Genomic DNA, 13,231 nt, shown 5'->3' with positions numbered 1-13,231 from the left:
AAACCTTTTATTTTTTATATTATCATCATCATCATTATTATTATTAATGTGAAAAGAGCTTGGGAATATATTTTTTTCAGGTTTTTAGGGGGGATAAATTGAAAGAACAGCATGTTTTGTTACATTTGTTACAGTTACATTTATTTTTTACATTTATATTATTTACATCAAGCTGTTGAATGGTATAGGTAGTGTATATTGTTATTGAAACTTCCTAATATTTCACTTGATATACATTTAGTCAGGAATTATAGTTTGGAAAAGTCTTCGGAAAAAGTCCTAACTAGTAAAAATGTTTACAACGTTATGTGAAAACTATTACAAGTATATAAATAAATAAAAAGAGACTTACTCATGTTTATGATTCTCGGCTGAATAAAGTGCTTCATTCTTTTTTTTCTGAGGAAATCCAAATCTCAAATCCTCAACCACATCACATCTTTTTGGGGTGAATTATGTCTTATTCCGCTCATCGTGAAGCAAATAGTAAAATAAAAAAACTTGAAGAACAATCTCGCTGCATTGTCTCTGTTGTGTGGGCGTAATCAAGCCGCACGCTTCAGTGAAATATTAGAATCTGAAAGGCGCGTTCAGCGCGGGGGCGTGGTCGCATTAGAAGATAATGAAGGGAGATGTGAAAAATGGACATCATGTTGTTTTCATATGGATTACTTTATCACAGAATATTTGTTTTCGGCAGCACTTGTTTAGTTTAAATAGTAGACATGTCAAGCTTTCTATAGATATATCTCTAATGTCTCTTCGTTGAGTATTCACTGAGTTACAGTTCATTTTAATGAAGCATTTGTAAATGAGATTAAAAGCAGACAAAGGCTGCAGACAAGCACACCTTTTATGTTATCTTATTTTATAAGTGCCACAATGTTTTTTGTTGTTATTATGTCTGTATACAAAAAAAAGTAGACCCTTTACAGATTCGATTGATGTATTGCTTTATCTGTACAATCAAAACTGAAAGGGTAATTTAAGTTCTTTTCGGGGTTATCAGGAGAAAATGCCGCACAAACGTGTATACGCATTAAATCGACTTCAGAGAGTTAATATGATCTGACCAACCAGATGATCGGATGGTAGCTGCCTGCTCGCATTGCAGCCTGTCTGAGTGGACATTTCAAGCTGGATAAAGGACCATCACCTTCAGCTCAACCTTACTAAAAAGAACTGCGGGTGGTTACAGCTAACCCTTCGTTAAATCACAACTACTCTATACAGCTGGGGTTCGTCAACTATAACTCCTTCCAGGACAACCAGAAACATAGGAGCTTGTGATGGATCATCAGTTAAGCTTCAAGACCATATCGTTACAACGACCCGAGTCCCGCGATTTTGCCATATACAACCATCATTAGGAAGATTAGTGACCCTTCCTGTCAGAGCAAGCCATCCCAACTTCTTGTCCAAGCTCTTGGTTCCCTCCAGACTGGACTATTGTAATGCTCTCCTAGCGGGCCTTCCTGCATGTACTATCAAGCCTTACAACTGATCCAGAATGCAGCAGCGAGGGTTGTCTTCAATGAGCAAAAAACAAGCTCACGTTCATCCTCTCCCTCATCAGGTTTACACCTGGCTACCAGTAGCCAAATCGCATCCAATTCAAGGTATTGTTGCTTGCTACAAGACGACCACTGGCATGGCACCAATATACCTAAAACTCACTAGTTCAAACTTATGTGGCCTCCAGAAGCTTGCGTTCTGCAAGTGAACGGAGGCTTGTGGTGCCATCCCAAAGAGGTTCAAAATCACTCTCAATGACCTTTTCCTGGACTGTGCCTGGCTGGTGGAATGACCTCCCAAAACTCAAATTCGGAACATCCGAGTCTTTACTCATTTTCAAAAACAGGTCAAGACCCCCTGCTGGCAAAGGGCGCTATAGAGCCAGGTCCCTCCAGTCCCGGCTTTTACAGCCCCCTACTTCATAGTACCAAGAAGAAAACAATAGTGGGTTTACGGCCAATCCTGGTATGCATGCATTGAACCGACCTCTTCACAGACTGTGCCGCTAAAGATGCTAACGCCCAAGCGCATTTTCGAATGCATTCGTCCATTGGATTGGTTTGCAGTAAATCGACCTGAAGGACGCGTACTTTCATGTTTCCATTCTTCCTCGACACAGACCGTTTCTTCGGGTTTTGCTTTCGAGGGGCAGGCATTATCAGTACAAGGTTCTCCCTTTCGGCTTGGCCCTGTCTCCCCATATCTTTAAAAAAGTCGCAGAGGGAGCCCTGGCTCCTTTCAGGGAACAAGGTGTCCGTATCCTCAACCTACCTCGACGGGCTGCTTCTATCTCACTCTCGAGCGCAGTTGTGCGAGCTCAGGGATCTGGTGCTCAGACACCTTGCACGTCTGGGTCTTCGGGTCAAAAACTGGGAAAAGAGCAAACTCCCTCTACGCTGTGCAGAAGATCTCTTTTCTCGGTATGGAAATAGACTCGGTCACCCATGTTCGCGCAGCTTACGAGCGAGGTGTGCGCAGTCCACTGCAGAATTGAAGTCAATTCGAGGGCAAGAGAGCGGTTCCACTGAAACAGTTTCAGAGGCTCCTGGGGACATATGGCGTCTGCAGCGGCAGTAATACCTCTCGGGTTGCTCCATATGAGAACGCTTCAGTACGGGCTTCACGACCAAGTCCGAGATGGGCATGGCAACAGGGCACACTCTGAGTGACCGTCACCTCGGCCTGCCTCTGAACCTTTCAACCCGTGGTTGGACCTCTCATTTTTATGGGCTGGCGTTCCCCTAGAACCAGTGTCCAGACATGTTGTTGTGTCAACAGATGCCTCTGCCACGGGCTGGGGTGCCATGTGCAACGGGCATGCTGCGTGAGATTCCTGGACAGGACCCTGACTTCAGTGGCATGTCAATTGCCTCGAGTTGCTAGCAGTGCAGCTTGCTCTGCACCGCTTCAGGGCCCTGCTGAAGGACAAACACTTTCTGGTCTGTACGGACAACACTGCGACCGTAGCGTACATCAACCGTCAGGGCGGTCTACGCTCTCGCTGCATGTCGCAACTCGCTCGCCGTCTCCTCTTGTGGAGTCAGAAGCATCTGAGGTCGCTTTGTGCCATTCACATTCCGGGCAGGCTCAATCGTGCAGCCGACGAGCTTTCATGTCAGCAGTCTCGCACCGGGGAATGGAGAATCCACCCCCAGTCGGTTCAGCTGATTTGGGAACACTTCAGAGACGCTCAGGTAGAGACCTGTTTGCCTCTTCAGAAAATTCCCCGACTGCTAGTTGTTTTACACCCTGACCGACGGGCACCCTTGGCACGGATGCTCTGGCGCACAGCTGGACGTTTCCCCCAGTAAGCCTTCTTGCACAGACTTTGTGCAAGATCAGGGAGGACGAGGAGCAGGTCCTCATGGTTGCGCCGTTTTGGCCCGGCCGGACCTGGTTCCCCGAACTTGTACTCCTCGCGACAGCCCCTCCCTGGCCAATTCCTCTGAGGAAAGACCTTCTTTCTCAGAGACGGGGCACCCACGTCCCGATCTTTGGAACCTACATGTGTGGGTTCTGGACGGGTCACCGAAGGTTTAGGTACCTTGCCACCTCAGGTGGTAGCTACCATCACCTCGGCTAGAGCCTTGTCTACCAGACACGCCTATGCTCTGAAGTGGAACCTCTTCATCACCCTGGTGTTCTTCACGTCGTGAAGACCCCTGGAAATGCCCGATCGGGTCAGTGCTTTCCTTTCTTCAGGAAGGGTTGGAACGAAGGCTGTCTCCTTACACCCTGAAGGTCTATGTGGACACCATTTCGGCTCACCATGAGCCTTTTGATGGTAAGTCTCTTGGGAAGCATGATCTGGTCATCAGGTTCCTGAGAGGGGCCAGGAGGCTCAGTCCGCCTCGCCCTCATCAAGTTCCCTCTTGGGACCTCGCAGTTGTTCTATCGGCACTGCAGAGGGCTCCCTTCGAACCCTTGCTTTCAGTAGAGCTAAAGTTTTTATCATTGAAGACTGTGCTCCTGATGGCTTTGGCTTCGGGTTAAGAGGGTCAGGGACCTGCAGGCATTTTCAGTTGATGAAGCATGCCTGGAATTCAGGGCTGGCCAACTTTCATGTTATCTTGAGACCCCGGGCCTGGATATGTGCCCAAAGTTCCCACCACTCCTTTTAGAGATCAGGTGGTGAACATGCAAGCGCTGCCCCCAGAGGAGGCAGACCCAGCCCTGGCACTGCTCTGTCCAGTACATGCGCTCCGCAATTACGTAGACAGAACTCAGTGCTTCAGGACCTCAGACCAGCTCTTTGTTTGTTACGGAGGCCAGCAGAAGGGAAAGGCTGTCTCCAAGCAGAGGTTATCCCACTGGATAGTGGATGCTATTGTCCTGGCTTATCAGGCTCAAGACTTGCCATGGCCCCTAGGGGTGAGAGCTCACTCAAACTATAGGAGTGTAGCCTCCTCCGTGGGTGCTGGCGCCATGGCGCCTCGCTAACAGACATCTGTAGAGATGCGGGCTGGGTGACACCTAACACGTTTGTGAGATTTTATAATCTCTGTGTAGAGCCTGTGTCCTCCTGGGTAATCGCCCCTTTGGGCCAGTAAGGACTTGCTCGGTGTCAATCCGCTTGCTGCGTTATTCCACTCCACGGACCTGGATACGCGCGCTATTCCCCTCAGATGAGTTCCTCAGTTCAGAACCCTGGGTTCCTCCAGCACTGTTGATGTCCAGCACTTGCCTCCATGCCCTATTCAGTCAGCCCTGTGTAGGATAGATGCCTCCATGTGTTGTGATTCCCCCTTTTCTGGGCAATCCCACATGTGTATATCCACAGTAAGTCTCTTCGTAGCATGTGTCTTTCCCTTGGCAAGCACCTTGCCAGCTCTGTCGTTGAAACTTCCACCCTGCGGGCTGGGTACCTCAGAATTCATGTGTATCACCACCTCTCGGTTTATACCTGCCTTGTAAGTCCTCCTATGAGCAGGCAGCCGCTAGCATACGTCCAGCTGGAATATGCTACCCAGTGTATTCTGTGTCAGGTATAGGCCCTCACTCGTGCTGGCCTCATGACAGGGTGCTATCGCTCACACGGGTCACTGCAAGACAGCCATGTGGCGTTTTGTAAGGGACCCCATTCGTCAGTCTCTTTCTGACGTAACGTAGAACGTAACCGACTGAAAGGGAACGTCTAGGTTACGTATGTAACCCTTGTTCTCTGAAGGAGGGAACGGAGACGTTACGTCCCTTAGCCACATCGCTGTTCCACTGAACGGCCGGGTCACTGGGTCCGGCCCCTCAGCGAAAACTTGAATGCGAGTTGCTTGCGCTGCTCTTATATACCCACACAGCGGGGCAGAGCTCGCGATGCAAATCCCCTAGACCAAGGTACATTGTGTACCCTTGGCTCATTTGTTACCACTCGAAGGTGATTGGGCTCTCGGGCTAGACCCCCATTCATCAGTCTCTTTCTGACGTAATGTCTCCGTTCCTTCCTTCAGGCATACGTATCCTAGACGTTTTACTAAAGTAAAACGGTAGCAACCATGTGTAGTAATCAAGTTTTTTTTTTTTTTTTTTGGTTCATACCATGGTTTTCGAGGCCATGGTTTCTATTATGGTTATATTGTAGTAATACTACAGTAAACTGTGGTAGCCATGACTATAGTAACCATAGTTTTTGAAATTATGGTAAATTTTGTAGTTACTATGGTTTTACTGCAAATGCTGTAGTAATGGTTATTTTTGTACGTACACTGGTTTTACTGTAACAGTCATAGTTAAACCATGGAATTGTAGTAAAACTATGGTTGATTTTGTTTTTTACTATGGATTCACAGCAAATGCTGTGGTAAAACCCATGGTGAATTTTTTGAAAGAGTACAAACAGTTGTGAATTGAATTGAATGTTTCACATTTGTAAGTCACTTTTGATAAAAACATTTGATAAATGTAAATGTATTTATATATGTAAATAAAAAAAATATATAAACTTCTTGCAACTGTTATTGAGAGTGGTGTGTTTTGTTTTATTATAAACCAGCGGCGGATGCCACGGGTGGTCCGTATCGATGAGCAAAATGCCAGTGAACCGCACACATACAGAACGGCAGGAATTAACAGCTCCATCGTCCAAACATCAGCCGGAGAGCATGTGCGATCAGATGCCAACGTCGTGGGGACATATTCCCAATTAGCAAACGCTCCCCGAGCTACATCGTGCCGATGGAATTTTGTATATTGGGTTCACATTGGCCCGACGTATGTGTGCTGTTAGGGATTGGCTGTCCGAAAATAAGCTTTCATTACATTTATGATTAAATGAATCTATTCTTTTTGGGTCTAAGTTTAAATTAAGTAGCCTAAGGAAGATGATTAGGTAATCAAAGTCGATGGGAACATACTAACTAATAAAACATCGGTAAATTATCTAGGTTGTGTTCTGGATAATAAAATTAAGTTTATAGCTACTGTTTGTTGGTTTGTTTTTGTTTTGGATAGAGATAGTTTAACGGTACTTGCTATAGGCTTAGTTCAGTAACATTTTGATTATGCCCGTGTTCATGGATGACCAATTTATCCAGAAACATGGATGACACAGTTACAAAAAACAAACACCAGAATAAACTGATAAGATTAGTTTTAGGATTAAATTGTTTTAGTCATGTGGATAATACACACTTTCAGCAGCTTGGTTGGTTATCAATTTCTGAAATTAAAAATGGTACATAAAATTATTAATATACTATAACTTATAGTTCTGAAAGATGTTTAAAACTGAATTTTAATAGTAAAGTGGCTAAAACTAATCTACACATTTTCTGAGATTTACCACATAACAGTTTGGGTCAGGCATTACAGTCATTCAGCAGTTTGAAAACCCCCAACTTCAGCTATGATTAGGAAACATGAGATTGCAAAAACCTCCAAACTACTCTGCAAAAAAGGCTGATTTCTCAGTAAAGCTATTTTTTTTTAATGTTCCAGGGTTTAACACAAACCCTGATATGTAGCATGGCAAAATATGCATTTAATATCAATATAATGAATATAATATTGTCATACACTATAAACATGTTTTGTTGGTGATTCAGTTAACCTTTTTTTTCATTGTATAAATAATCACAAATATGAGCTTATTAAACAAAACTACCCACTGAAAATAGACATTATAAAGATGATAAGCCATGCAACACAATTATAAAGAGAAGTTCCTCCATGGCATTAGCTTTCTCCATGTTATTGCTGTGCTCTTGATAATATCATACAAACTGCACATTGGTTTTAACCAATAGCAGAACATGAGGAAGATGGTGTGAAGCACTATTATTCGTGCAGATTTCTAAGCCACAAGTCATGTCATAAAACCTGTTTCATGTCTACCAGATAGCTGCTATTCACACTATGAATGTATTGTGATTCTGACAGCTGATTCTGATTTTTAATAAAAATCTACCTAAGCCCATATTTGCCAGTGTGTGTGGCCACCCATTTGGGAGAAAGGACTTCTGTGATGAAACAGGCAGACTGACAGTTATCCTTATTTTAAAGTTGTAGGATTGTGACAGAGGGGTTTTTAATAGGTCTAGTGGCCAGTGCAGTTTCCTTCTCTAAGGATTGCATCATGGGCCGGTATCTCATGAGCACACTTACACCATCCAGACATCTATTTAATGTGTTTGTTTTCATCTGGAAAGTGTAGTTTAGAATATTTGCTCATCTGTAAAACATTTAGTTGTTAGATTGACATTCAGATGTAATAAACTTTTTCAGTTTGTTACTTTATTTACACAAAGTTCTGTGATCTTGCTTAGACATAGCTTATCACCATTAAAAAAAGCATGTTGGGCCAGTAGGTGATCCATCTGTTGAATGCCAGATCATAAATGTACTGCAGATAAAGTAAGTAAAAATATACATTGAGCAGTAGCACCACTCCAAATAGTGATGCTTTTAGAGTAATTACATTTCTCAGTGATCGGTGATTCTCATGCCTCAATTGATAGTTCATTCCACCAAAACTATGATGCTTCAAAAGGACATCTTAAAAGTTTGTAACAACATAAGGGTGAATAAATGATTTTCTTTTTGATTAAACTAACCCTTTATGTAATGGAGCACCAAGGTTAGTAAGGTTTTGTGTGTGCATGTGCAGATGTGTGTGTGAGAGAGACAGAGAGCAAGCGTATAGTATAGTATCGTATAGCATTGTAGACAGCTATTGACTGAGCAAGTATGTTTGACTGTTTTAGTCATATGAGATTTGCTTGACTTCAAACATTTTTATGATTCCAGATGTGGTCACAAAAAAAGGTCCATCTATTGTCAGTAGTGTAGCAATATATGTAGCACAACTCCAGTACACGCTCAGTTTAACTCCTGCATTAACACTCACATACAATTCCTAAAACAATAAACACACACATACATTTGTGAATGTGGTTTACGGGTACTCTCCATAAGCATACTGGTTTTTATACTGTTCTATATTGTACAAACTGTATTTTCTCTCCCATTACCCTAAACCTACCCCTAAGCCTACCCATCAAGTAAAACATTCTGTATTTTTAGATTATCAAAAAAAAAAAAAAAAAAAAAAAAAACAGTTTATTTTTTTTAAGCTGTTTGGTTTACAAGGACACAGGAAGTGTCCTCATAAACCATGCTTACGTTGTAGTACCCATGTCATTATTCACATTTGTCTCTTCATAAACCATATATACCAGTATATACACACACTGATATTTCTATCGCTATAGGGACATTCCATAGGCATAATAGTTTTTATACAATAAATATGGTCCCCATAACTTAGGAAATTCCAGGTACTGTACACACACACACACACACACACACACACACACATAGAGATAGAGACAGAGAGGGAGAGAGAGAGAGAGAGAGAGAGAGAGAGAGGAGAGGAGAGAGAGAGATTAATGACGTTAAATTTTTGCAATATTCTGTTTCATCATAAAGAGTCATGTGACTGTGAGGAACAGCTGTAGTTTTCAAATTTCTGTGACAATTTCTACAGTAAGGCATTTTGTCATTTGTGTATAAATATACTCCTATACTTACAATAGTCTATATATTGTCTATATACTTCTGTGAGTATATACCCACACCCACACAGACACCCACACACACACACACACACACACACACACATATATATATATATATATATATATATATATATATATATATATATATATATATATATATATATATATATATATTATATATATATGGGAAAGGCTTGTGTGTTGCACAATGTTTGTGACTCACAAATTTTGGCTGGAGGCATCGGCTGCATTAATGCAAAGATAGGTCATGTCATATAACAAATAGATATTTAAAAAATACACATTCACCACTGTGGTAAATAAGATGTGTCATACAATCAAGACCGGCCTGTGTTAAAGGCAACATGGGCATTTGTCTAGGCCAGGGGTTCTCAAAACTCTCCTGGAGACCCCCCCCCCCCCCCCCCCCCCAACTTTGAACATTTTGTGTCTTCATCAGGTAAATAAACTTGATTCAACTCATTAGCTCATTAGTAAAGATTGCAAGACTTGAACTGGGTGTATCCAATAAGGGACACAAACAAATTGTGCCATGCTGGGGGGCCTTCAGGACAAGTTTGAAAACCCTGCCCTAGGCGAAATGATAGGGGGCGCCACACAATCAGATTTTTATTTTTAATTTATTGTGCCACTTACCTCCTTTATTACTGCCAAAATTTAGTGTCACAGTGCTTATATATTATACTGTTTACAGTGCCAGGAATAAATAATTATTATTATAACCAGCTCATAAACTGTCGGTATCCTGTTCTGTTGCAGCTTGAGAGAGAACTGCAGATTTAGGCTGTCTGAAAGCTGAAAAATGCTGCCTTTGCAGCATATAGAGATAGAAAGGAAACAGTGCACATCTGAATCCTATGATTGTGTCATTTTTGAAGGCAGTATGAATGTATCCTTTGCTGCCTATGATATTCCACTATCCCATGCATTACATTTCATGACAAGTGAACTAAAAAATAAGATTATGTATAAAAGGTGTGCAGTTAGTGGTCAGTTTTTGTGTAAATGTAATTTTTTTAAGCAATTTTTCTGTTCTGGCAAGAAATAAGTACTGTATTAATTTTATTACTAAAGCTCACTCACTCGGTTTTGTTGTAAATCATTAGACCATTGTGTTGCCAAGAAGCCTGTCCAAAATAAGTTTCATGAGGTATCTTCATGCGCAAACACTACCTGCAGAGTCACTGCTTGATAGGGCAGAGAGGCCAAAAGTCAGCTGCCTAAAGGCCCCAATTTACTTAAAGCAAAGTTGAGGAAATAACTAGTGTGACAATTTCTAAAAAATCAGGCCAAAACAACAAGGTTAATTTGGAGTTTGCTTCAGGAGTTCGGATCAGCTTGTCAAAATGAACCTCGTAACAGGTACAGTGGGTATTGAAAAAAATTACCCCCCCGTTAAAATAATCACATTTTGTTGCTTTGCAACCTGAAATGAAGACAGACACAGTTTTCATTTTGTCCAGCTGTATTTACTCATTGGAATTTATAACATCCAAGTGAAAGATATAATATCAACATGTCATTAAAAAAAAAAAACAAGTGTAAACGGAAACATTTTAACAAATCAGATAGATATCCGAATAGAGAAAATGCATGAAATGACTAGGTGTAAACAGGCCCTAAATGACTTGTAATCTCAATCAGGTGTAGCTAATCCATTTGACTTTCAACTGTGATCAGCTGTGGTTGTTTTGATTAGCTCAGCATGAAAAGAGCTTTCCTGGGGGGGTATTCCAAAAAGCAGGTTATGTGACATACCTGGGTATGTTTAAGGGTAAGTTCGTGGATAACCTCAACGTTCGGTTCCAAAAACAGAGGTAACTTTCTGGGTATGTATGTAACCATAGCAACTGACTCTCTGAAGATAACCTGCTCGAGAGCAGGTTCATGTTTCAGTGTAACTTCGTTTCAGAAGGTTGGTGAGCATGGCGTGCCCTTTTGACGAGGATCCTGTGGACGTAGAAGCACAAATTATACAAGGTTTTTTTCGTCGGGAGAGGGTTATAAGACCGCGTATTGATGTGTTTGCATACCCTAATGAATATTTAACAGAGCGTTATCGTTTTTCAAAAGATTCATTAGTTTATTTAACACGTCTTTTAAAACCGCATATCGCAAATGTGACAAACCGCGGCTCTGCGCTTAGCACAGAAAAATTCTGTGCATAGCACTTAGGTTTTTTGCGTCTGGCCATTTTTTGTACAGTGTGGGCGATTCAGAGCATGTGGGAAAGGCAACTGTGTGTAGAGCCGTTCGTACAGTGTGTCTGGCACTTAAACGGTTGTTTCCCAAGTTTGTACAGTTTCCCTGGCCATAAACCTCTGCTTGTTATTAAAGACGAATTCCACAGAGTGGCAGGTTTGTCCTTTTGTAGTAAAATATGACAGTCATATTAGTTTATATATTATTAATATCTATACATGTATTCATTATGCACACACTTCATACTTCCATAACTTTCTGTTTCAGGGTTTCCAAATGTAATTGGGTGCATTGATGGCACTCACATTCCTATGGGAGACTATGTTAATAGGAAATCTATTCATAGTATCAATGTGCAGGTAACAACTTAATTTTTTCCCCTTCTTAAAATCATCAAAGTCATCACTTTTTCCACTAACTATAGGTAATATGTGAGGCAACCCAAATCATCACCAATGTCGAGGCAAAATGGCCAGGATCTGTGCATGATGCCAGAATTTTCCGCGAGTCATCATTATGCCAGACATTTCAGCAGGGTATGATTTGCTTTATACAATTTTTGTTTTTTCGTTTTTACTATATTTGTGTTGTACACTTCAATCATTACAGGACAGTACAATGGTTACTTGCTGGGGGACAGAGGATACCCTTGTCTGTCCTATTTAATGACACCCTACCCTGAACCTGAGCCTGGACCACAGACACGGTTTAACCTGGCTCACAGCCGAACACGGGCCAAGGTGGAGATGACTATAGGGATCCTCAAATCTCGGTTTCAGTGTCTGCGTGGACTCCGGGTTAGTCCAGAGAGGGCATGCGACATTATTGTGGCTTGTGTTGTGCTTCACAATATTGCCACTATAAGAGGAGAGAGCCATCCTTGTATTGAGGAAGATGGCCCAGAGGAACACCGACAGATTTTAGAGGCCAACAGAGACGGAAGACTTTTGAGAGACAGGATTTGTCAAAATTACTTTTATTAGCTTTTTTTGCACTGGTCTGCCAGGCAGTTTATTTCTTCATTTCCTGAAAAACAATAAAAGTAAACTTCATTAAAAAAGTAGTTTTTTTATATTGCTTTACACATACATACAGCTAGATAGAGACAGACAGACCACTTTTAACATGCAACAGATTAATATTCAGACAAGTTCTCACCTTAAGGCGATTCTCAAGTAATTCTATTTCAAGTGCTGCTTTTTTTAATGAGGAGCCTTTTCTCTTCCATTTCAAGCTGTATAAGGTCCATCACCATGTCACTTTTTCTTATTTGTTTTTGAAGATGGACCTTATACAGCTCCTTTGCTGGCAACTAAGGTGAAAAAATGTAATAAATGAGATTGTTTTGGTCAGACAATAAAATTCAAATATGGACACATGGACACAAATTCTTACCCTGCTTAGATTGTGTGCTGAGGCTGAAGGACCCTCATCTGTGGGCAAATCCCTAGGTATGTACTATGAAAGGACAATGACAGTTTGTACTCTAATGCAAAAAGGGGCCATACATCATAATGGTATGCATCATACCTCAGTGGATCTACCAGCATTGTCCACTTCTGTCACAGCAGATGTGGTCTCTTCATCGTCATCATCATCTTCATCCTACAAAGACAAATATTCAAGTATACATTATTTGCCAAAAAAAAAAAAAAAAAAAAAAAAAAAACCTAAAGTACCTGACAACAAATCACTTACAACTGTGACAGACTGTGTTCTTTCTGGAGAGTCCAATAATACAATCCGTCCATCAGTATCTATAAGAACACAAAACCCGTTAAATTCTCAATATTATCAAAAGAAAATAATACATCATATGCAGTTAAATAAAATAAGCCTACATAAAAAATTAATCTTGTTCAAAAAGCCTTTAAGTGACAGAGATAGTAATTTATCAGGACAAAAAATGAAAACAAATCATAGAGGTAAACTTACATTTCACCCTTTTTTCACCATCACTTGTGGTGCATAGATGTGATGAACTG

At 41.3% G+C, this 13,231-nt stretch overlaps 1 long non-coding RNA gene across 2 annotated transcripts; it reads left to right on the top strand.

Annotated features, from left to right (window-relative positions):
• Nucleotides 1-11,347: 11,347 nt before the first annotated feature.
• LOC122144993 lies at nt 11,348-11,892 on the top strand. 2 transcript variants are annotated; one of them, XR_006160021.1, is made up of 4 exons: nt 11,348-11,402; nt 11,514-11,605; nt 11,671-11,782; nt 11,856-11,892. It is a non-coding gene; the product is annotated as an uncharacterized LOC122144993 (long non-coding RNA). The 2 variants fall into 2 exon arrangements; XR_006160020.1 differs by having other exon boundaries at nt 11,671-11,890.
• The last annotated feature ends 1,339 nt before the right edge of the window (nt 11,893-13,231 follow it).

This window comes from Cyprinus carpio, unplaced genomic scaffold, assembly GCF_018340385.1.
Source record: "Cyprinus carpio isolate SPL01 unplaced genomic scaffold, ASM1834038v1 S000006815, whole genome shotgun sequence".
In the NCBI taxonomy this organism is placed as follows: Eukaryota; Metazoa; Chordata; class Actinopteri; order Cypriniformes; family Cyprinidae; genus Cyprinus; species Cyprinus carpio.
The sequence above is the reverse complement of the archived record's forward strand: the minus strand, read 5'-3'. Positions and strand labels throughout refer to the sequence as shown.